General features: G+C 39.7%; 1 protein-coding gene across 4 annotated transcripts in view; it reads left to right on the forward strand.

The window, feature by feature from the left end:
* The first annotated feature begins 21,977 nt into the window (after window positions 1–21,977).
* The window catches only part of LOC109429174 (serine proteinase stubble), a 555,654-nt gene continuing 552,483 nt past the window's right edge, over window positions 21,978–25,148 (forward strand). For 3 of the 4 annotated variants that reach the window (XM_062856805.1, XM_062856807.1, XM_062856808.1), the window contains exon 1: window positions 21,978–23,138. The gene's annotated coding sequence lies outside the window, so the exon portion shown is untranslated. The remainder of the gene's footprint in view (window positions 23,139–25,148) is intronic. The other variant, XM_062856803.1, reaches the window with a different exon arrangement.

Consider the following 25,148-nt stretch of genomic DNA (forward strand, 5'->3'; position numbering starts at 1 on the left):
GGATAAATTTGCTTGAAATTCCAAGATTTGCCAAGAAGTTCGAGCTCTGGACATCGTTTTCTCACATCACGATTTTGACACCAAATGTGTACAAAGATGATAATCTCAAGAATCGCGTGCTGCTTTTCAAAAATGCCCACAAGGGATCTTAAGAGGTTTGAGCTACTTTGGTGAGCTATCACGACAGCCTGAGATGTGCAGTGTTGTCATCACTGTTGGATAGTGTTTATTAACGAAAAAACGCTCAAATTTCGTTTCATTAGAATTCACTGATAAGGCCTTAATTTCGCAAGAAGAGAAATATTTGTTAAAGTTTCTTTGGATTCCTAATCAGACTGGTAGAGGGTCTCAGGACGCTACAGAGATGACCCGATTGTTAAACAAATACGCCGAAGGGGTTGATGTTAAAATTTACTACCATTGTGCAGATTTTTAAGGAAACTATCACGGAAAAAATGAGAAAATGTATTAAAAATTAAATTTAATAATTTTAATGATATTTTTCCATGAAAATACAGTAAATTATCTTTGTTTTGAGGGCTTAACCTTTTCTGTTTGTTATTCCACCTCTGAGATATAAGTGATTATCTGCGTCCGGATTCTAACTGGACAATGCCTTATATTACGAATATCTCTATTTGTTGCTATTTGGGTGTCCACTGGCTTACAAATCGATCCAATGTATTTTGACGTATGGGTCACAATTCACAATATCTGTAAACCTTAGGATATTTGTATTGTAGCGAATGCTCGCGGAATATAATCTACGCTACTCTTAGTGCTTCAGAGTGTAAATTTGATAACTGAGCAACATTCATATGGTGATCTAGGTCATCCAAACTATTCTGGAATTAAGATCTTCGAACTCTACAAGCTCTACTCTTGTATCTCTTTATTTTATCGATGTAATTCTTTCATGATCACCTCTGTAGTATCTCATAATATTTTGAGTATTTATTTGTATTACTTGTGCATCCATATAGCCGAGGCGGTAAACGCACGGGTATTCAGCATGACCATGCTGAGGGTGACGGGTTCGATTCCCGGTCGGTCCAGGATCTTTTCGTAAAGGTAATTCCCTTGACTTCCTTGGGCATAGAGTATCTTCGTGCCTGCCACACGATATACGCATGCAAAATGATCATTGGCAGAGGAAGCTCTCAGTTAATAACTGTGGAAGTGCTCATAGAACACTAAGCTGAGAAGCAGGCTTTGTCCCAATAAGGACGTTACGCCAAGAAGAGAGAGACTTGTGCATCCACTGACACACAAATGAGCTTCATGGTATTTTGAAGTGTCGAAAATTACTCAAGAATTTCTCCAGGCGTTCCTCCAGAAGGCCCTCAGAAATTCATCGTGGTGTTCTCCGAAAATACCTCTACGAGTTCCTAGGGAATGCCTCAGGACTTTTCGTGAAATTTTTCAGGAGTTTCCCACCATTTTCTAGAAAATTTGTTCAGGGGCTATGCTGGAATTCCTTCAGGAGTTCATCAGGAATTACTTTAAGAACCATTCGAAAAATCCTGCAGGAGTTCCACGGGAACTCCCTCGGAAGTTCCGCAACAATTGCTCCGGAAATTCCCCGAGGATCCCACGGGACTCCCCGAGGAATTTTTACAAGAGTTCCTTTTCACAAGAAATTTCTCTCCTGCACAGATAAAAATAATGAGATTTACACGTCATGTAAACTTCATTCTAGACATGTAAATTTGATGTTATGATGGTTTACATGATATATCACACTCAGAGTCATGCTGAATTACGTGACATATAATGGAAGATTACATGATATTCCATGACTTTTACATGACATGTCATGTAAACTTCTGTGATATCCCACGCTCCAATTATGTGCAACAAATGTCACAAAATTTTTCACTCTTTTTTATCTGTGTGAGGTTTCTCTACGAAGTTTTCCAGGGATTCCTCCAGGAATTTCCTAGGAATTTCTCCAGGGATTCCACCAGCGGTTTCTCTAGAAATTCTTCCAGGGATTCCTTCAGGGATTCCTTCAGAAATACACCCAGGGATTCAGAAATTCATCCGAGATTTCCTTTAACAACTAATCCTGAGATTTCTTCAGGAAATCCGTAAGGGATTCTTCCAGAAATTCCTCCGGGGATTCCTCAAGAGTTTCCACCAGGAATTCTTCCAGGGATTACTCCAGAGATTTCTCCAGAGAATTTCTCTAGGAAAATTTCCCGCGTAATTTCTTTAGAAATTCCTGCAGAAATACCTCCAGGATTTTTTCCATGAATAAATCGTGATAATTTATCCATGAATTCATCAAGGGATTCCTTCAGCAATTCCTCCACGGTATCCTCCAGAAATTCTTCTAGGGGTTCCTCCAGAAATACCTGCAGGAATTTCTCCACAAATTTATCCCGGAATACCTCCAGCAATTCCATCAGGTATTCTTCCTGGAATTCCTCACAGAGATCGCTCCTAAAATTCTTCCAGGACTTCAATCAGTCATTCCTCCAGGAATTGTTCCTAAATATACTCCAGGATATAATCTGGAAATTCCTCCAGCAAATACTCCAGGAGTTCCTTCAGGAATTACTCCAGGAATTTCTCAATGAATTACTCTACGAATTCCTCCTGGAATTTCTACAGGAAATTGTCTACAAATTGTTCCAGGAAATAGCCCAGGAATTTCTACAAAAAATATTCCAGGAATTCCTCCAGAATTAACTGAAGGAATCCCTACAAGAATAGCTGTAGGAACTACTACAGGATTTTTTTCCAAAATTTCCATCAATTACAGTTATTGTGGGAAATACTTTAGGAATTCCTCGCATGAATCACTCCATAAATTCTTACAGGAAATATTCCAGGAAATCCTCAATGAAATCCTCCAGCAATTCCTCCTGAAAATAAAAATTGAAAAAAAAAACTTTCCTTCAGCAGTTCAAGGAAATCCTTCAGGAATTCCTACATGACTACATGAATTATTGCAGAAAGTACTCCACGAATTCCTCCAGGGTTTTCCTCAGAAATTCTGTGAAGTATTCTGGTAGGAATTCTTGGGGGAATTCCTGAAAAAAATCTCCAAAGAATTTTTGAAAGATTTCTTGGAGGTATTCCTGAAGGAACTCATGGAAGAGAATCCTGGAAGGGATTGTTGCAGGAGTTCTTGGCGGATGTCTTGAAGGAATTCCTGGACGAATAGTATGAGGATTTCCTGTAGGCATTTCTGGGGGAATTTCTGAAGGTTTTTGTTGATAATCTCTGGAGGTATTCCTAGATAAATTTATAAAGGAATCCCTGGCCAAACTCCTGGAGGAATTCTTGAAGGAATTTTTTGAAGAAGTATTCGTGCAGGTCTTGGAGAAATTCTTATTGGAGTTCCTGTCGGAATTCTTGAAAAAGTTTGTGGAAAAAAATCCTGAACGAACTATTGGATTATCTGGAGAAATTCTGAGAAAAATTCCTGGAGGAATTTTAGGAGAAAACTATGGAGGAATTGAGTATTTCCTTGAGAAATTGTTGAAGAGATTCTTGGTCGAAATCTCGGAGCAGTTCCTGGAGAAATCCTTGAAGGAGTTCTCGGAGGAATCCCTGGAGTTGTCCCACAAGTATTTTCTTGAGGAATTTCTGGACGTTTCCTGAAGGATCTAGGAGGTATTCATAAGGGAATTTCTGGAGGATTTTTTGAATGAATTCTTGAAAGAATTTCTTGAAAAAATCCCTGGAGGTATTTCAGGCGAAATTCATGAAGGGATTCTTAGCAAAAATCTGAAAGGGTTCTCTGGTGAAATTCCTGGAGAAGGCCCAGTAGGAGTTTTTGGAATTCCTGGAGGGATTCTTGGAAGAACTCTAGGCAGATGTCTTGGAGGAATTCCTTGAGGAATTCTTGGGGAAAAGTTCCTAAACCAATCAGGAATCGAACCTGTCAGGTCTCAATGCATACCCTGTTCCTCAACTTCACGGTGACATATGACAGTATCAACCTTACTATTGACAGGATTAACCAGTGATACTTCTCCGATGAGATCGCAACCTTTCGGTGAAACCCCAACTGCATCCGAAACCAATACATTCCCCACAGGGTGACAATAATATTAATTGCTTTGTAAAAAATCGTAATTGCTTTAAAGTGACGAGCCAATTTCGGTGACGGTCACTGAAAGGGAACCGTTTATCTGCTGTGGTCGAGCATACGGACGGAGTGAAATTTGTGGTTGTTGTGGGCAGTCGGCGCGATTGATTGCGATAATTTGAGCGGTTTCGGATTCTTCCGGAGAGATCATGCAACATGGAATTGGTTTTTATGACTCTTTCATGCTGTCGTGGCTGGTTCACGCAGTACGTGTCGGAGGGTGATTAATCAATTTTGGCATTCAATAATCAGCTTGGGGTTTCAGGAATTTCGGTGGAGTGTTTCGTTTTTCAGGTTGGTTCAGGTGACTTTTTTGAGTGATATGAACGGATGCAGTTCCGGTTTCCAAACTTCACTGACTGATTTTGCCTGTTGCCCACGATCAAACAATTATATCCGTTTATCGTAGGATAAATGGCTGATATATGGTTCAGTAGTTTGCAACATCTGTTGTTAATGAGGTTGGGAATTCCTCACATGATTGTTGTCAGATAATGTGAGAAGTTTTTCATGTAAGGTGATGAATGGTTGTAGGGGAAAGCCTGGAGTTAAATTTGAGAAAATTACTGTTGCAACACTAAAAAGTGAGAACGATCTGTGGTCAATTACAAAACGATCAATATAATTATACTGTATAGGGGAAGCTTATCAAGAGTGAGATCGTTTCACTCTAAATGAATATGTCCAGTGTTGGCGAAATCATAAACGACCGAAGCTATAAACGCTAGGGTATTTTGCTAGACCATGCTGAGGGTAATAGGTTTGACTCATGGACGGTACAAGATCTTTTGTATCATTCTTGCCACATGCTATACTTTAGTGCCCCGAACAATTTTATTTACATTCGTGTCTGTCGCTAGAATTAAATATACCCCAATGGTTACGATGGCGAAAGATTTTTTGATTAGTAACCGTGGCATTACCTATCCAGCCCATGGAATCTTATGCGGAGATACGGGTTCTGAACCAGTTCTATGGTTGTAAGGACCTGCAGTCAAACTGCACAGTACATAAAATAGTATAAAATGTTAACTACAGAAATGATTTTTAATTAGCAAAAGTTTTCAGTTAATAACTGAGATGCTCAAAGAAGATGCTGAGAAGCAGGCTCTGTTCCAGATGGGATAAAACACCTGAAAAGAGAAGAAAATTATCAGTACACACATTCCATTCAATCCACCTGTGCTCTTCTGCATTGAATGGAATAAGTGATTCAATAAACAACACCCGATCGGAAATTTCTTGAATGGAAAGAGAGGTGTGCCTTACCACACCACTTACTCCGGCGTAACGCATGGATCGTTTCAACCTACACACTAGATTCTCGTTCTGGCTGCACGCTAAAATTATCCGCAGAAAATGCATTCGTTGCATTAGTAGGAAGATCCTACCCTCGTATGCAGCAGATTAACACGCGAGACGTCCAACCGATATTGGGATAGACGGCTTCGCATGGCACCATGATCGAGAGATTCAAATCAATTAGGTATACCGTTTCGAATACACTTATGCACCTATGGGCAGGTGAAGCACTAGATAACGAAGGGGATAATCCCGGATGAAAATAAATGGTGATAAGTTTTTATGTGTTCTTTTATTGTTTTGATTCAATTAGTGTTTAATTTTTTTTTCTAAATTCAAAGACATATAGTTTTTGAGCAAGTTTGAGCAGCTATTTTAATCATTTATTTAACTTACTCAGCACAACTTACAAAGATAAGGCTGACGCCAGGTGCTTCTTTCCAACCTCATTGTATAATGCCCATGATAGTTGACATAACCATCACAGTAGTCACTGTGGTTGTGTTGTGAAGATCTACCCGACGAAGGATGGTCAAGTCAGGAAAGTCAAAAGTCAAGACGTCGTCAGGAGTGTTACATAGACCAGCGATCAAAGTTACCTGGCAGGACATTCACCGCAGCGCGTCAACAGTCCTACGCGCTGCCTCAATGTAGACCCAATCCAAAGGGGATATTGTTCGCAATTCGCAATAGTGATGATCTGGTCCATTGTCAACCGGTCGTCCATGCAGTCAGCTTGATTACTTACCACGAACCCATTCGTTTTAGATGACAGACGATAGAAAATGAACTGAATTCTCACATTCCAAATGTACGCCATTCTTATGGATATGGTAGATTGTCCTTGACTATCAACTGATGCATGCAGATAATCAACTTTTCGGGGCTCAAATCGATGAGTTTTATCGCGATATAATCAGGGATTGTCGGCATGCACAGTGCGGTGCGAAAAAAGCCTATGTTTTACACAATCTTAAGTGCTGGTCTCCCGTTTTTTGTCGAGAGTCAGAGACGTATGAGTGAGGGTTTTCGTAACTGTGCGAGAGATAAATCGCAGCGCTAGCTCCAAACTACCTAATAGTTGGGTCGATTTTACTCAAAATTGAGTATATCGAATAAACTCGTTACCCAAAATTAGGTTGTTTTCCTTCTCTGGCTCACCGATGTTGTCAAAAACAAACAGAGATGCATCTACCCAAAGGGGGTCCTTGAGCATGAGCATGAGCATGAGATGACCGTACAATTCGTAGTTGCTACTCCGTTACTGACCAGAACAGTCAACATTGCACAGGGAACCAAATGGATGGGGCCTGGGTGTAGCTTTCCATCCTCAATGTGCAATTTTGAAGGTTCAAAACTTTATATTGTCAGTACCGGCGCCGGCCACGTCCTTACGGTCATCGGGGAAGGGAAGGAATGTTGGTGTGACATCCGTTGCTACTAGAGACCGTGTGTACCTCCGCATCCCCACGGTTGTCACAGGAAGGAAGTTTGTTACAAAGGAAGGGAAGGGATAGAAAGTTACATAGATCTGGATTCACATTGGTAAATGATGTGAGCTATGCAACCCTTGATATGGTTTAGTCTTCCGCCAGCCGGCTGTCGGAAGAATACAATAATTTTATTGTATGTTTGTGTATTAAATTTAATTGTATACCGGGTATGAATATTTTTTAAACCACGCTTATGTCGGATCCACTCGTAATAACGCACGTTTTAAGCTTATCGTTTCTCAGTCAGAAAATAAACTGTATGCAACTCCGTTTAGTGTTACTGCCAATGCTGAAAACCCAAAACCCGCGCCGTAGCTTTACGAGTAAACTGGACAACTAAACAACTAGAATCGTTGCTTTTGAGTTTTATCTATGTTCTTGTATTACTTTTTTTTCGCGTTCCCGTGTTAATAAGATTGGGGATAATAAAACCGTTGTACATATTTATTATCTGCGAATGTTCGCAACGCGTAATATAAGTTGAAGGTGTGATGAACAGAAATACATTATCGTAAATGTTCGAAAAAGATATCGAAATTATGGAACTCGGCACGAATAAATCGACGCGGAAAACGTGGTCTACTTGTCACTGTATCGTACGGTAATCTTGACCTTTCTAAAGAAAGAGATACTTCGCCGTTTTGATCGCTGATTGCCTGCTTGTAAATCAGAAATAGAAAAAAGTATTAAATTGCAGTGCACACTGGGCCACGAGCGCGATCTAGCAAGTAAAAACCTCTAGCACTTTGGGAGTGCATTTTTTGGAGTTGGTGTCTTCGGAGACTTGTGTTTATTTTACATGTACTTTAATGTGGTGATAAAAGTTAGTTGGTAATTTAGCCGCATAGGTGGCGCTGCGATGCTAACTTTTTTGTCTTACGTCCTAGAGGTTTCCCGTCTTCGGCAAAGTTGTAGAGCGTGCAAAAATAAGTAAAGTCGCCGAAGACACCAAAGTTGTGTGACTTCAAATAACAAAGATATATTGAAAATAGTAAAATTTGACTGAAATTAACGATTTTATTACTTTTTTTAATGTTATTAGCAAATGTATCACTTTCAACGCCTCACACGTGTCAATCAAAGTGGCCTGCATCTGATGATACCATCTTCACAGTTTTTCGGAGCAATTAAAATGGTATTTTTAGCAAAATAGTATAAATTACTATGATTTTGAATAGTAGTTTTTTTGAAAAATTGCAAATTTCGGCAAAATTTGATAAATGCTTCAAAATTGCAACAGCTTGGAAATACACTGATTCTTTCAATCCAGATATCTCAAAAACACCAAATTATACCTCCGTCAAATTTTCAGATCTGGTAGATCTTGAGATTTTGAAGCATTTATCAAATTTTGCCGAAATTTGCAATTTTTCAAAAAAAAAACTACTATTCAAAATCATAGTAATTTATACTATTTTGCTAAAAATACCATTTTAATTGCTCCGAAAAACTGTAAAGTTGGTAGCATCAGATGCAGGCCACTTTGATTGACACGTGTGAGGCGTTAAAAGTGATACATTTGCTAATAACATTAAAAAACTAATAAAAACGTTAATTTCAGTTAAATTTTACTATTTTCAATATATCTTTGTTATTTGAAGTCACACAACTTTGGTGTCTTCGGCGTTTTTACTTATTTTTGCGGGCTCTACAACTTTGCCGAAGACGGGAAACCTCTAGGACGTAAGACAAAAAAGTTAGCATCGCAGCGCCACCTATGCGGCCAAATTACCAACTAACTTTTATCACCACATTAAAGTACATGTAAAATAAACACAAGTCTCCGAAGACACCAACTCCAAAAAATGCACTCCCAAAGTGCTAGAGGTTTTTACTTGCTAGATCGCGCTCGTGGCCCAGTGTCACAGTGTCACAATTTAATAAATTGTGATACGTTCTCCACTGTTATATTTTTGTAAATTGTTATTTATATATAGTTTAAATTTACCTCCATCCCTCTGAAACAAACAGTATATTAGCAATGAAAAATAAATAGAATAAAATAAATAAATAAATAGTGTAAAAAAGTACACCAAATCTTGATCCTGGAATGTTCCTGTATTTAAATAAACCAGGCTGGAAAATAGCAAGATCAAAACTTGAAATGGTAGATCTTACACCGTAACGCACCATTCCAAGGTGATCTACCCACGTTACGGGTTTCTACCCAAAGGGGGTCCTTGACCCCAATAAGCCAATTTCGGGTAAATGTCGGTTTACTCAAAATTGAGTTGAATGAGGGAGGTCTTAGGTTGAATTTACCTATTCTTGAGTATATTTTTTAGCGGGGGGGTAAAGGCAATCTACCTAGCGTGAGTTTAATCGATTTACTCAAATTTTGGCTTATTGGGCCGAACTATGGAATTGCGTCAAAATAACCCAATTTTGGGTTGTTTGGCGGTTCCGTGTACGAAGAGAGTGCTTGGCACTGTGCTTGTCGCAGTGCATTTGTTTGGTATTTTCAATATACAGAAAAAAACACATAATAAATTAATTAGAGGGTTTGTGTTTTCGGCAAAGTTGTTAAGCTGTTCATGGACTTGCAAGTGATGGATCGTTTGATTCGAAATTTCACCAATCCTCCGCAGAGTCAAGCACAGAGGCAAATACACAGAGAGTGTATACGACAGACATAGGCGCCATCTTAGGATGGGGGGCAAGCATGGTTTTGCCCCCTCAATATTTGCCATTTTTCAATTTTCCCATACAAAAAATCAGGAAAAACGGGCGTTGTGCCAGACACCCCCCCCCCTCCCCACCTAAAATTTTACCAAGTTGAGACAGGACAGCGCCAGCGCACGGCAAAGAAAGTGTGAAACACACAACCGATTGCACGTACTCGCCTCCCCCTAGTTTGTTATGCTGTCTCGTAGCAGCGTGTGCGTCGTGCAGAGTTTTAAGTCGCGCCCTTTCCCTGGATATACAAAAGTGACCCGATTTTGTCAGCCCCTTTCCGGAACACATTTTTTGCTCCCCTAAAAAACCTACACAGATATTCACATTTTTTATCCCTCTATGATCTGCCTTTCAGCAGTAGTTTGTTTGATGATAATCTTCAATGAATTGGTCAAAGTTTGACCGTTAGATAATGAGAACAAAAAGTTCGTCGCAAAATGGGGCTGACAAAATCGGGTCCGTACTGTAATCCTTAACAGCTGCTTTGTTGGTTTTGAGTCGGGTGAATGGAATTATTACTTCACTCGGAGTGAAGTCGATTCTACCGATACTATGATCTCCCGTGCCTCCGTTCTCCACGCCATTATTGAGGTGCTTATCGAAGTGCTACTTCCACTTTTCAATCGAAATTCAAGTCCAGACCACTTGTTTTTTTTTTTTAAATTATGGTTTTTCGAACAAAAAACGGACGAAATGTAGACGCGGCAACGGGTCCGAAAAACGGCTGAGAGTTTGGAAAATATAAATAAAGGTAAAACGATCAAAAACTCGAATCTCGAATCAAAACGTCGGAGTAAGAAAACTCAAGGTTGTTTCTTACAATCGGACTAAAAAGTCGGAAGATATGACCAGTAGCAGTTTGTCGTGGCCCAAAGTAGTAGTTCGTATAGTTCAGGAAAGTGTATGTGTTGTATGTTTCCACTATGTGTTTCTGTTAATTTGATAACGACACAGTCAACAAAAACAGCTACAAACGCAGTAGAACATAAGCCACCAATAACCATGTTCAGTCTAAGACATGGATGTACACACAGAAAAAAAATATTGATGTAAAATTCAGCGAAAAATCATGCACATAAAGGGAATGCTAGAGTTAGTACATATTTACATGAGATATCGCTAATAGTCGCGTAACCGGTTGGAGTCCATAATGCTTTACGCGATGGTTGGCGGAAATTTACACAATGGTAATGCAATTTTACATTATATCTCATGTAAAAATGCATTAACCCTAGCATTTCCTTTATGTGCATGATTTCTCGCTGAATTTTAATTACATATTTTTTTCTGTGCACGGTGATAGTGAAAGGAGACCATTATGATCTTTGAGGTTTACAATTGACGAAAAATAGATCGACCATTTGCTCAAGAGATCCTACCAGTGAAAGATGGAGAAGTTAGTGTGGTGTATTGAGAACACAGATAATATTTTCTGGTGTTTGGTGGAAACTAAGGCTAATACCTGGAATACTCTCATCCCTCTATCCATATACCACGGCTCCAGCCGTAGATGCGGGTAATCAATCGCCGTAACCGATGTGATGGGCAGGTGAAGTTCCGGCCGTCCGCTACATCCAGCAGAAGACTCTACAAACTGTCAATCTCCTTGAAACGCTCCTTCTTGCCTGACCGGTCCAAAAACTATTGTACGTGGATTTGCTAACAGAACACGACGAATCAGAACCGTCGTTATTGGAATCGCCGTTAGAATCGCCGTACGAACCGTCGTTCGATTAAAGACCGAGACAGCAAGCAAATTGACACATCGCTATGACATATTTAACGTACACAGATAAAAATAATGAGATTTACCCGTCATGTAAACCTCATTTGAGTCATGTAAACTTAGTGTTATGATGGTTTACATGATATATCATGTAAATTTGTGTTATATGTCATGTAAACTCTCAGAGTCATGCTGAATTACATGACATATAATGGAAGTTTACATGATATTTCATGAACTTTACATGATATGTCATGTAAATTTCTGTGATATCCCACGCTCCAATTATGTGCATCATATGCCACAGAATTTTACACTCTTTTTTCGAGCTGTGTAGGAGCAACACGTGCGTGAGCTTCCAATCTGACACTTCTTTTATGCTGCTCATGCTGCCGATGGTGCCCTGGGACGGGACGTGACAGCTGGCTGGGAAAAGCCCTCCTATTATGTTCGTTAGATTTCATACGGGGGTTGCTCAAGTGTTGCCAATAATATTCATATGCAAATCAATAAAAATTTTTTGACTATTTTTTTAACCCGTTTCGGTCCTAGTTGGGAATTTAATTTCAAAAAATCACTGTGACTTCATTTTCCAACCGATTTTTACGAAATTTTGTACGAAGATCGCGCTACATCTCTAGTTGTATGGAAAAATATTAAAATGGTATTTTGGTCCTTGAGGTCTGAGTTATTGAAGGGGTTGTATGGGTCAAATCAGGTCAAAAATGGACCAACTTCCTTTTAACCACTGATCACTTGTAAAAAACACATGCAATATGATTGCAAACATGTTCAATTATCTTTTTATTATTACAGACGCATAGTTTGAGTAAATTGGGATTGTCTGGTTTTGGTTCCGGATGTTCCGGGTCGCGTTTGGGGTGCGTTCGGAGGACACTTCTTAAACGTTCCCTACACATGACATTTTTTCTCGCATAATTCTCAAAACAGGCTTGTCATGATTCATTCTTCATAATTTTGTATACTAAGTATATTGAAGGAATATTCAAAGGTTTTTTTGACATATTGGCCGCCATCCCGGATGCTCCGGGAACCTGGAATCACCCGGGAAGTGGCCATTTTCCAAATTGTTATGATACATGGATTGCAACACATCAATCTTCATAACTTTGCAAAACAAATGTGCTAGAGTAGAATTCAGAGGTTTTTGGACATATTGGCTACCATCCCGGATGTTCCGGGAACCTGGGACCACCCGGGAAAGTGGCCATTTTCCAAACAATTATGAAACATGGCTTGCGACATATCAATCTTCATGATTTTGCAAACGAAGTATGTTAGAGGAGAATTTAGAGGTTTTTGGACATATTGGCCACAATTCCGTATGTTCCGGGAACCTGGAACCACCCGAGGAAGTGGCCATTTCTCAAATAGTTATGAAACAAGGCTTGCGACATATCAATCTTCATGATTTTGCAAAACAAGTATGTTAGAGGAGAATTTAGAGGTTTTTGGACATATTGGTCACAATTCCGGATGTTCCGGGAACCTGGAACCACCCGGGGAAGTGGCCATTTTCCAAACAGTTATGGAACATGGCTTGCGACATATCAATCTTCATGATTTTGCAAATGAAGTATGTTAGAAGAGAATTTAGAGGTTTTTGGACATATTGGTCACAACTCCGTATGTTCCGGGAACCTGGAACCACCCAAGGAAGTGGCCCTTTCTCAAACAGTTATGAAACATGGCTTGCGACATATCAATCTTCATGATTTTGCAAAACAAGTATGACAGAGGAGAATTTAGAGGTTTTTGGACATATTGGCCACCATTCCGGATGTTCCGGGAATCTGGAACCACCCAGGGAAGTGGCCATTTCCCCAAACAGTTACGCAACTCGGCTTGCGACATATCCGTCTTCATGATTTTGCAAAACAAGTATATTAGAGTAGAACTCGAATATTTTTGGACATATTGGCCACAATTTCGGATGTTCCGGGAACCTGGAACCACCTGGGGAAGCGGCCATTTTCCAAACAAATATGATACATGGCTTGCGACATATCAATCTTCATGATTTTGCCAAACAGGTATGTAAGAGTGGAGCAAGGGGGAGTCGCTGAGCACATCTTTACTTGTGCCAATTATTTTCAGTGTGCCAACAGGTATTGAATTGTGCCTCAGTGTGCCCCGAAGTGCCACTGCTTGATGATTCAGATTTTGCTTGGCAACTACCAAGACAACCAACTGTTTGTTTTCATTTTGCAGGTCAAATGCACATGGTTGCCTAGTTTTTTCACCCAAACTCAAGTGTCAAAATTGTGCCTCAGAGTGCCTCGGGGTGCCACACAGCGTATAAGACGGTGTGCTTGGCACCTCTTGGCACAATGTTCCAAGCGACTAGCCCCTTGGAGTGGAGTTCAGAAATTGTTGGACATATTGGCAACCATATCTAAATGTTCCGGGAAAATGGCCACTTCCTTGGATGGCTGCAAGTTCCCAGATCATCCGGAGTATTATCCAATATGTCTACAACTATCTGGATTCTCCTCTAACCCACCTAATTTACAAAATCATGAAGATTGATATGTCGCAAGCCATGTTTCATAACTATTTGAGAAATGGCCACTTCCTCGGGTGGTTCCAGGTTCCCGGAACATACGGAATTGTGGCCAATATGTCCAAAAACCTCTAAATTCTCCTCTAACATACTTCGTTTGCAAAATCATGAACATTGATATGTCGCAAGCCATATGTTTCATAACTGTTTGGAAAATGGCCACTTTCCCGGGTCGTCCCAGGTTCCCGGAACATCCGGGATGGTGGCCAATATGTCCAAAAACCTCTGAATTCTACTCTAGCACATTTGTTTTGCAAAGTTATGAAGATTGATGTGTTGCAATCCATGTTTCATAACAATTTGGAAAATGGCCACTTCCCGGGTGATTCCAGGTTCCCGGAACATCCGGGATGGCGGCCAATATGTCAAAAAAACCTTTGAATATTCCTTAAATATACTTAGTATACAAAATTATGAAGAATGAATCATGACAAGCCTGTTTTGAGAATTATGCGAGAAAAAATGTCATGTGTAGGGAACGTTTAAGAAGTGTCCTCCGAACGTACCCCAAACGCGACCCGGAACATCCGGAACCAAAACCAGACAATCCCAATTTACTCAAACTATGTCTCTGTAATAATAAAAAGATAACTGAACATGGTTTCAATCATATTGCATGTGTTTTTTACAAGTGATCAGTGGTTAAAAGGAAGTTGGTCCATTTTTTACTTGATTTGACCCATATAACCCCTTCAATAACTCAGACCCCAAGGACCAAAATACCATTTTAATATTTTTCCATACAACTAGAGATGTAGCGCGATCTTCGTACAAAATTTCGTAAAAATCGGCTGAAAAATGAAGTCACAGTGATTTTTTGAAATTAAACTCCCAACTAGGACCGAAACGGGTTAAGCTATTTTGCTTCGAGCACGCTAAAACCGCCCAGCACTTAAAAATTTAATGTGTAAGGCCTACTAATAAGCGCATAATATCCAGACCACACAAAAATGTGTAACAGTTACTCATTCTAAAAAACAGCTCGTACACGCTTTTAGATGCAAAATTTCGGTATTTTTTTTTGTTTACCAAGGTCACTAGTAAACCTAGCTAGATTGCCGTACAACATATTTTGTGAATTTCACGAATTTGCGGACGCAGGAGCTGATTTTGTGAATGTATAAGTGTTACACGTTTTTGGTGCAGTCTGGAAATTATGCTGAGCGGTTTTAGCATGAGGAGTACGTTTGCAAACAAGCTGATGTTCCTCGCTAGTATACCCCACAAAGACTTCTATTCACTGCCGGCAAACCTTTAGATTGTTCGAAAACTAATAAAAATGATGCTAAGAACTGTGTATATTACTGCGCCCACAATTTATTGTTTGCACTTCATTTCACCATGTCAAGTTGAGGAATAAAAACAGCACAGAAAGTGGAAAAATGATTAGTTTTGATGTTTAACAATTGTCAACAATACGAGGTTGAAAAACCAGTAACTACTAGCAACACGAACGTAACGGGATGCAACGCTGCTTTTGTCAAATCGATCAATCAGAAGTGGTCTTTTTTGACAGGCAAATGGTTTCGTATTTGCAGTAGCACCTGACGGGTCCCGTCCCAGATGCTGCCAGCTGATGGAGGAGCATAGTTAGAGGGGTGCTCCAATGCATTTTCGGAAGAGTTTGTCGAGATAAAAAGTTTTCGTTTTTGAAATTTTGGGGAATTCTGGTTTAAAAGTTCAGCATTTAGCTTTTCAATGCGTGTTTCAAATATTATTTTACAGAGAATCATTGTAAAGGTCGTTTAACGTAATACGCGCATTTTAATTAAAAGTCTATAATTTTACAAGAACGCATGGAAACACCCCTTGAATTGAACGGCGTTTCCCAAACAGCTCAAGCAAATTCCCTTGGAATTCATCTTCGAAGTAAAATCACAATACTTCCAGGATAAACTGTTCGCGTATACCAATGATGACGAACGGTACTGTAATTATGTTTGTTTCGCATAACACTTGTATGCAAATCTTTGATGCAAGTTATGTACGAATCGTCAAAAATGTATGTTGTATTGATATATCATATATGTATTGTTACTTATTGTTGACGTCAGGACCAAACTGTAAATGTACGTATTAATTTCTGTGATATTTTCTGTTATTAATTATGTATAATAAATTACAGTTTTGAGTGTCTGGCCGAGGGCAACACTGGAAAAGCGTATTCTGTCCAGCGTCCGAAAGAAACATCTGCGGCGGGACGCATTCCGTCGCAATACAAACTAAGAATTAGAAAGATAAATGGGCACTTAAACTTTTTTGCATGACACGCGAGCTTGCCATTTCATTTTTACTGAAAGTAGCAAACACCAGGCTCACAACCCGGGTAGAGGTGAATGGCAAACCAAAAACAAAAGAATAACAAATTTTCTTGTCATAACTAATTTTACCATTCATGAGTTCTTCATGAAGAGCTTAAAACAACATATCAATCGCAAATTTTGATATCATATCAAAATATGTCATTTGATTGTCATTTATCGATTGATTTGTAAACTAGGGGCTATCCATAAACCACGTGGTCATGAGGGGGGGGGGGGGGTTTCGGCCAATGACCATTTTGTATGGACAAATAAAATTTTTTGTATGGACTAATGACCACGCCGGGGGGGGGGGGGGGCGGTTTGAAAAGTCCCAAAAAAAATGACCACGTGGTTTATGGACAGCCCCCTAGAAGAATAACTACTGAATGTCTAATTTTGCTATCATAACTAATTTTGCCATTGGCGAGATATTGATGACCTCTTACGAGTTGATGAACTATTGCAGTTTTGGCACTTATTAACATCAACATAATGACAAATTTTTAATTTTGGTTATTCTAATGGTAACATTTGATATTTGTTTGCAATAACATTATATAAAGAAAACTTATAAGATTTTTATTTTGTTATTGGAATAAACAACTTAATATACCATTCTCTTGGTTGACAAGCGAATATCTGATTTTAGTATTGTTCTGTTTTCAATAACTCAATAATGGTATATTTTTGGCAATTTTCAACCTTAAATTTTGTTGTTCATGGTGTGCCATTGTATCACTTATTTCAAACAAACCAATGGAAAATTTTGCCATTCAGTAATTCTTTTTTAATGGTAAAACTCGCCATTGCTTTGTAATTCTCTTCTGCCCGGGAAGAGGCGAGTTGTTAATTGAACCTATCGTTTGTTTGTTCCGGTGGTGTCACAGCAATGCCACGCCACACGATAAGTTGTTCATCTGCAACGATCAGGTAGGAAGCACAAATTTGACTGATGGCAGGTGACAGGGCTTTTGTCTTGTGTTTATCTCACAAAAAAGATGATTTTAATTATTTTATTCTTAATTCGATTATTCTATTCTAGATTGTCGAAAAATTTCTCATGAATGGAAATGCTAGAAATGCTCATAGTACGGAAATGCTAGAGAGTTTCCGGAAAGGATTGCTTTTGGATATCCCGGTTAGGGATGCTAGAGGATTTCTTGAAATGGAAAATAGAAGGATTCTCCGAAGGAGCTGTTGGAAGATTACTTGGAAGGCATTGGTGATGTAAAAAAATCTGCCACGGAAATCTCAGATGGCACTGCTGAAAGTTTCCCCACATTTCTGAAGAGTTACTAGGAAGGAAATCGTGAACTCATGGAGAATTCTTTAAGGGTTCTGTCTGAAGATTCCTCCGGAAACTGCTTCTGGAAATTCATATCTGGTTTCCTAGATATGAATCCCACTTACGAAAGCAAGGTTCTTAGATTAAGGCCTATCGATTAGAAAACACCAAAGGCAAGGATACACACAATACACTGTGTAAATCGCACAATGTGAAATCATATAGGTGATAATTTAAACTGGTACTCCACAGACTGCGTTAGCGGTTAGGTTTTCAAATATTAGAGTCCTCTAAACCATTCATTCGTAGGCAAGGAGAATATATAACCGCATCACACCGTCAATTTAGTGGACTCCCCAACTAACATTTATTGTAAACAAACGTCAACAAAGCGTCCTCATTACGGCTTGATGCTGAGTTACTGTTGTACAACACAGTAACTCAGCATCAAGCCGTAATGAGAAGGCTTTGTTGACGTTTGTTTACAATAAATGTTAGTTGGGGAGCCCACTAAATTGATGGTGTGATGCGGTTATATATTCTCCTTGCCTACGAATGAATGGTTCAGAGGACTCTAATATGGACGGAAGCTTCTTTTTTATCTAGTTCATTTATTTGGGGCTCAATCGCGTATAACGCTTTACGGAGCCGAGGATCTTCCTTTGTACTCAATAGTATACATTATACAGAGTAATAACTTTTTAATGATACTTATCTGTTAGTAATGGGTGGAAGCCTGGGTACTCGTGGCAGCTCGAGGTTAGAAGGTCACATTTTGGGGGATGGACAGGGTAAGGATTGGGCCAAAGGTTTCACTGCTGCTCATCCGGGGGTGAATCGCATCTTGCTAGCGTATTCGGTGCCTTGTGGTGTTGGTACCAACTTGTTGTGGGACTTGGTCTTCCGGATGGCCAGGAGTAGCTTGGTAACACAAAGAGGACAAAACAGAGAAAAAAAAAACTGGAGAAGAAAACACATGCGAATTAAACTTTTATACCAGCAGAGCGAAGAAAGTCGAAAATACATCCCATGTATGTGACATCGCGGGTCCCCAACACATCTCTCACAAGAACAAAGGGTTGTCTACCTCGGGCCTCAAGGGTATCCAATAGTAGCGCTCTGGAGGCGTCATTATCCGGGCATTGCCAAACTACGTGGTCGATGTCATCATAACCGGAACCGCACTTAGTACAAACATTGCTCAACGCGAGGTTAATCCTGTGTAAATGCGCATCTAGCGAGTAATGGTTGGACATAAGCCTTGACATTACGCGAATGAAATTTCGATTTACCTACATCAAAACCATGCCACCACGCTCGCAAGGAAACATTAGGAATAATGGAATGTAACCACCGTCCCAGCTGGCCATCTCGCCAATCATTTTGCCAACTTTGAAGAGAACTCTGCCGAACAAAATGGAAAAATTCATCATGTGAAATTCTTCTATCATAGATCTCACCTTCCTATGCGCCCACTTTTGCGAGAGAGTCCGTCTTCTCATTGCCATAAATTGAGCAATGTGAGGGGACCCATACAAAGGTAATCTTGTATGATCTTTCGACCAGTGCACCCATCTGCTCCCTTATTTTTGTAAGAAAGTAAGATGGATGTTTTACAGGTTTCATCGACCGGAGTGCCTCAATCGAACTAAGGCTATCCGAGAAGATGAAGGAATGGTCTACGGGCATGTTGGAAATCATCCCCAAAGCGAAATTTATTGCTGCCAGCTCAGCAACATAAACCGAACAAGGTTCCTGAAGTTTGCGGAAGGCGACGGAAGCTTCTATGCAAGCCCTATACCAATGAATCTGGCGAACGTAATCCACTTGTACATGTTGTGTGATCAGCTTCTATGCCACCTAGTCATAGCTCTTTTCTCAGCTCGTATGTAACCACTAACGGAATAACCTCTTGAGAAGGTGCTTTTCAGCCTTTTCACAGTTGTTAAATAATAGTTATACGGCATCCCCAAATTAATCGATTAAATATAATTAGGTTATGGATACCGTGACGCAATACTTGTGGAACTGGAATTAATGCATTTAAAATTGAATTTTTAAAGTAATTGCCGCTACTTGGAATCGAACTCCCGATCTTTGTATCCACTGGTTCCGATGATGTCCTCGCTGCCACACTGCTATGTATAAATAGCATAGAAAATAGCCTGTTTTGTTTTACTCCAGACAAGGCTTCATAATTGTGCCACAAGAAACCTTACCCAACTTCATCTTGTTGCAAACGCTTGTAAAACGTCAAACGCAATGTTTACATTGAAGAAGCTGTGTGTTTGCGCCAACAAGTTTTCCATCACAGCTTCTAGCTGAAAGAGTTATTTAAACAACCACTAAGCGTTGTTGTTTTGTGTATTTGGCAACATAACAAAATGTACTGTATAAAAGCAGCTGTTTTGTTGGCTGAGACACTTACTCGATTTGTACATCTTCCGGCAAATCTTCCGGAGTTGGATTAAAGTGCAATAAAAACAACCGAAATAATTTCACAGCACAGAGATAGATAGCTGTAAAGTATTTGTGTAGTAGCTATATATCGCGCTCGAAGTTTGTTTTGACAATAATGTTTACATCCGACAAGCCGTGTTGGTACACCAACAGTTTCTTTATTACTGCTTCTAGCTGTAATGATATCGCATAACGGCCTTCACAGCGCTTCTGGTTTGTGGATTTGTCAGTATTAGGAATTGTTCTATATAGTAGCAGCTGTTTTGTTAGTGGGGATTCCTATTCGATTTGTTTAAGTTATCACATCTTCCGGGAAATCTCCCGGAGGAAGAATAGAGTGCAGTAAAGGCAGCCCCAGTGACAAGTGATTGATTTTTGAAAACCGAGTTTGGTAGCTGTATGGTGCTTGTTTTGCAGTCGTGTATTAGCTTATGATTTATATTTGACTAGCTTCCTTTTTACTCAGCTTTGACTGCTTCAATTCGATGGTTACACAACAGAAAGCATATGACTGAAGCTTATAGCGCTGAAAATGTTAGTTGGGCCTTACCTCCGGAACAGGGGGTCCGTAGTGTTATTCGTAGCTAATTGAGACAACCGCTGCTGACACTACACTGCTATCTTGGCTGATCGAGAAAAAAAAATAATATTGATGATCAACTTCATGCGGTCTCGAACAACCGTATATGTTGGAATGTTGGGAGATCAACAGTTCTATGGACCGAGCTCTCAATCGCAAGTCAATTTTGTTCGCTGGGACCTCGGTTCAAGTATCTTTCTCTGGCTGACTTTTTGTTGAAATTTATGGGTTCACGGCAGGTTAGCAGGACCGAACACCAAACATCTAGTTTTCAGAAGAAGCACATTGCACAGTTGAACTTGGAGTCCTTCACTGGCACATGGACGACGATCAGCCGTCATTAACCTGGAGAACAGACGCTCAGGTTTGCAAAAGTTACTTTCCTCACCTTCCCTGTCAGCCTACGAGCAAAGTTCCCACCTAGGTCGGTTACCCGATCTTCCCTAAGGTAATCCTGCCGGTTTAAACTATCCGAAACTAAATGACTCAAACTATCCGATTGTAAATGAATTTCCATTGTATTCGATTGCACCTAAAAAGCACCATTCCACTGGTTACACCGTAGCGCTAACTTGCAATACGCTAGTCTAAATCATAAGATCTAGCCGCTGCTATACAAAGCAACGATCGGGAGGAAATGGGAAGCTGGGAGAAAATTTTCTTCCAATTATCGATCCGCACAGAGCCGAGCAAGTGTTGCAAAAGAAAGAGAGAAAGCTTTTCTTCTAAACGCATCTCTATTCCCACTGATCAACTACAAGCGAGCAATTCGCCACAAGACAGATAGGGTGATAAAAGAGCTGCTTCCCGTAGTAGCTAACACCGCCGCCCGACTGGCCGAGCCGCATTGCGTGTACGACGGAGCGCGCCAGCCAGCCGAGAGAAAAGACTTAACTCGGGAGACTTGGATTATGACGGAGCAAAAGCGACGAACCGGCTGCATTCAAGACATGCCAGATGCGGAATCTCTTTCTCTCTATTTTTTTTTTTATTCTTAATCACTTAACCTAATTTACAGCTCTATTGTCCACTGGGGCACTACGTGAGCAATTTCAATTGACAACTGCACTTACATTTTGTACAGCGCCTAGAATCTTATTCTACTTTATCGAACTGGTGCCTTTCTGCTGCTTTCACTTTTTCTACTTTATACCTAGTAGAATGATGAGCACAAGGATGATGATGGATAGCCGTTGTTCCTTTCCAGTCCGATTGGGGGGTCCATTATGAGTAGCAGTTCGCCGATGTCCAGGTATCCGGGTCCGTTTGAGCCATGGGGCTCAGAAGAGGGTCAGTGTCAGTTGCTCTCGGGGGAAAAGCAACTGACGAAAAATTGCAAGTGCCGGGGCTGGGAATCAAACCCATGACCATCCGCATATGAAGCGAACGTGTGACCAACTACGCCACGGGCCCCGGCTACTCTCTCTATTTTTCTCATTTTTTTTCGTGTTGAATGCTCTTTCTTAATTCTCTTTGATCCTCTGTTGAATCGCGCGTTATTTGCTTATTAGCTTTTCACATTTCTTCTCCCCGTTGTGTTGTATCGCGTTATTATCTGTACTTTTCTCCCCCTCATTCATTCCTCGCCTCGTGGTGGAGCTCTGTGGCTCTTGGTTTGGGCATTCAAGTCTTTTCTTCTTTGAGCATGGGCAAATCCTCTCTCTCTCTGTCTGAGCCTATCGAGCCGAGCTTTACCTTTTACCTTGAATTCGTTAAGCCGCCCGCCACGCCGTTGCTCGTGGCCGTTATAGCCGCCGTCGCCGTCGCCGTTGCGCGATGCGGATGATGCATTATTGCTTCCACTAACTTGCGGTGCGCCGCGATGCTAGCGAGGTCCGTCTGCAGATCCAGCGTTTGGCGGCCTTCCGCTGTTGTAGTCGTCGTCTTCGATAACGTTACCATCATCTTCGGATCGAACTCTCCCCGTCAGTGGTCTCTTGACTGCGAACCGGTACAGTCGCGTCGTGGTGCTCGTCGCTAGTGCTCGACGTTTTGCTTCGTGTTGGTGGTCCATTCGAGACTTGGAAATTGTTAATCGGTTTCCGGTGCACTTTTTGTGTCTTTAGTTAATTTGTGGAGTTTTTTTTTGTGTTGCGATCGTTGGAGTAAAATTGCAACATTTTTTTTTCGTTAAGCCAAATGAGAGAACTTGAAGCCTTCAAGTGAGAAGCAGACTAATCAGTGAAAACTTTTTTTATGATCTATGGTCAGTGTGCATCAAAGATTTTAGTGCTTTTAGGAAGTGCACGAGGAAATTGCAAGCAGACACCGTTCGATCAGTGGGAAGAAGATATACGGTATCAAGTGCAGTGGGTGATGACCAGCATTGAGTGAGTGAGGAAGAAAATTTTGTTTGATTATTGGAGTATTTCTTGGAATGTGAACGTGATATTTTGTCGAACCAGACCAGAAGCAGTGAAGAATCGAAAAGAAAATCAATAATTGAGTTGGAAATCTGTTTTTGGCGAGCGGCTATCACCTTTGAACACAGCTCGAGTGCACAAGTGGATTTATGCTACATAGCGGATGGTTTAGTGAATGCCTGCTTTTGGGGAAAAAGCTTTAGTGGAAAATTGTCTGAACGTGTTATAAACTTTGAGACAAGCAGATTTGTTTTACTAACTAAGGTAAGGGAAAATTTTGTATCATTATATTAAGATAGTTTTAATAAGTAGGTTGGGATACTTGCTTGGTTTCTGATTATTGAAAAGAGAACAAAATCAAGCTGCACATTAGAATGGGAAGTTATGTCATGTTTCCAATGTTCACAATCAAATAATTGTCGTTTCCTTGACCTGGCAAATGGTAATACTAACAGGGTATCGTTTATACTAAATAAATTACAAATAACAATTTTCCTTAGGATGATGTTAGCCGTAAAGAACCTATTGCATTGATTTGCATACCAAACTCTTTCAGAAATTTTAAGATCAATTTTTTTGTCAAAATATTGCTGGACTAACTGTTTATTTGCCAAAATTGCTAGATGTTTAAGCAAATTGTACAAATTAGGATAAAACAAGTTATGTTAAAGTTCTCAGTGTATTGCTTGATTTCATTACCTCAATCTAAATTTAAATGGTAATTATTAAAAAAATTAAAATAAGTAAAAATAATCTAAAATATTTTTTGTAGAAAAAAAAAAACAAAGGGATAGAATTCATTGGCATCACTTGGTGAAATTCCTAGAGGGGGCTACAGTGTCATTATTAGTATCCAAATTATCTGTACAATGTAATTTGAAGGTTTTCTAGGGAGGGCTTATGTGTTTCTAGGGGGGTCTAAGCCCCCTCTAGCCACCCCTTATTTACGCCAATGATAGAATTACTTGTTTTTGCTTTAAAATTTGATTAAAAAACAAACTATTCCTCAGAATACAACACTTCCTGGAATAATAAAACTAGTTTACAAAATAAAACGAAAGTCGTGAACTTCTGTCAACGACCAAACATTTTGAAGCATAATTTAGCGCTGATTTCGAAACCGTGCTTCAAAAAATTTTAAGTAGAACAGTTTTTGAGTTTTGGCTCAATATCGAGTTTTACGATTTTTTAAAATATGGAATTTAATAAAATTCAAATATCTTGCGTTTTGTTCAACCAATTTTAAATCTTTTTCCATAAATTCAAAGCTGAATATAATACCATTCGATCATCTGAATGCAGGTTTTGCGTAAGATTGATGAAATTCAAGATATTGGCGAGTTTTGGGGTCGATCTCCTTAAATTTTAGCAAAATTTTCAAAAAATATATTAGAAATATATTTTTTTCTATAAGAAAAAACAATTTAAAAATTTTTTCTCAACGTTTATTTGACATATCATATGTGGGCGAGTTACAGTAAAAAATTCAGCTCAATCGGAGCATTGGTTACGGAGTATGGGATGTATGAAGTGAGCGACATTGCTTAAAAATAGAACGAAAATCGATTTCAAATCATCAACCTTGTATGGACCTTGTTTCGACACAAATTCCGCTCTACTGTAATTTTTTTCCTTCGCGTTTTCGAACTCAGGGCATGATTCTACACCAAAAACGATCATCAGTTTACCGAGTTCAAAAATGCTGTAAACTAGTGTAATTCTTCATTTTTCTTAACTTACTGTTTGTGTTATAGTTATAGTGGCTGTAAACTAGAGGCAAGACAGATGTAATTTTTTAAGTGTTGTTCAGCATTTCTCTGGATCACTCTTGTGAGATTTTGGTTTGGCAATGTTCTTATTTACACTGCAGTGACAGTGCTTTTCTCCTTGTACCTTTTCGAACCCTCTAAGCAGAATACCCTCTTCGAATGAGTGTTATCAGTTTCGTACCTTTTGATTCCGCCCTAATTGCTTATCCTTTGACAGATACGCGTATTTGGACTACCACTTGTAATCTTCCTCAGTGTCAGTTATCCACTGACAGGATAACTGACACTGAGGAAGATTACAAGTGGTAGTCGAAATTTGCGTATCTATCAAAGGAAGAGCTTTTCTGTTTTTTGAGACGTTCCTGAATGGATTCTGCTGAAAAAAAAAATCAACGCACAAAAAAAATTTCCAAGTAGCCCAGGATGGTGTAATCTTTCTAACTATTTTTCTCATTTTTTAAACTTTCGATTTTTAAAACATTAAAAAAGAAACAGTTTTTGAGAT

Source organism: Aedes albopictus, chromosome 3, assembly GCF_035046485.1.
Source record: "Aedes albopictus strain Foshan chromosome 3, AalbF5, whole genome shotgun sequence".
In the NCBI taxonomy this organism is placed as follows: Eukaryota; Metazoa; Arthropoda; class Insecta; order Diptera; family Culicidae; genus Aedes; species Aedes albopictus.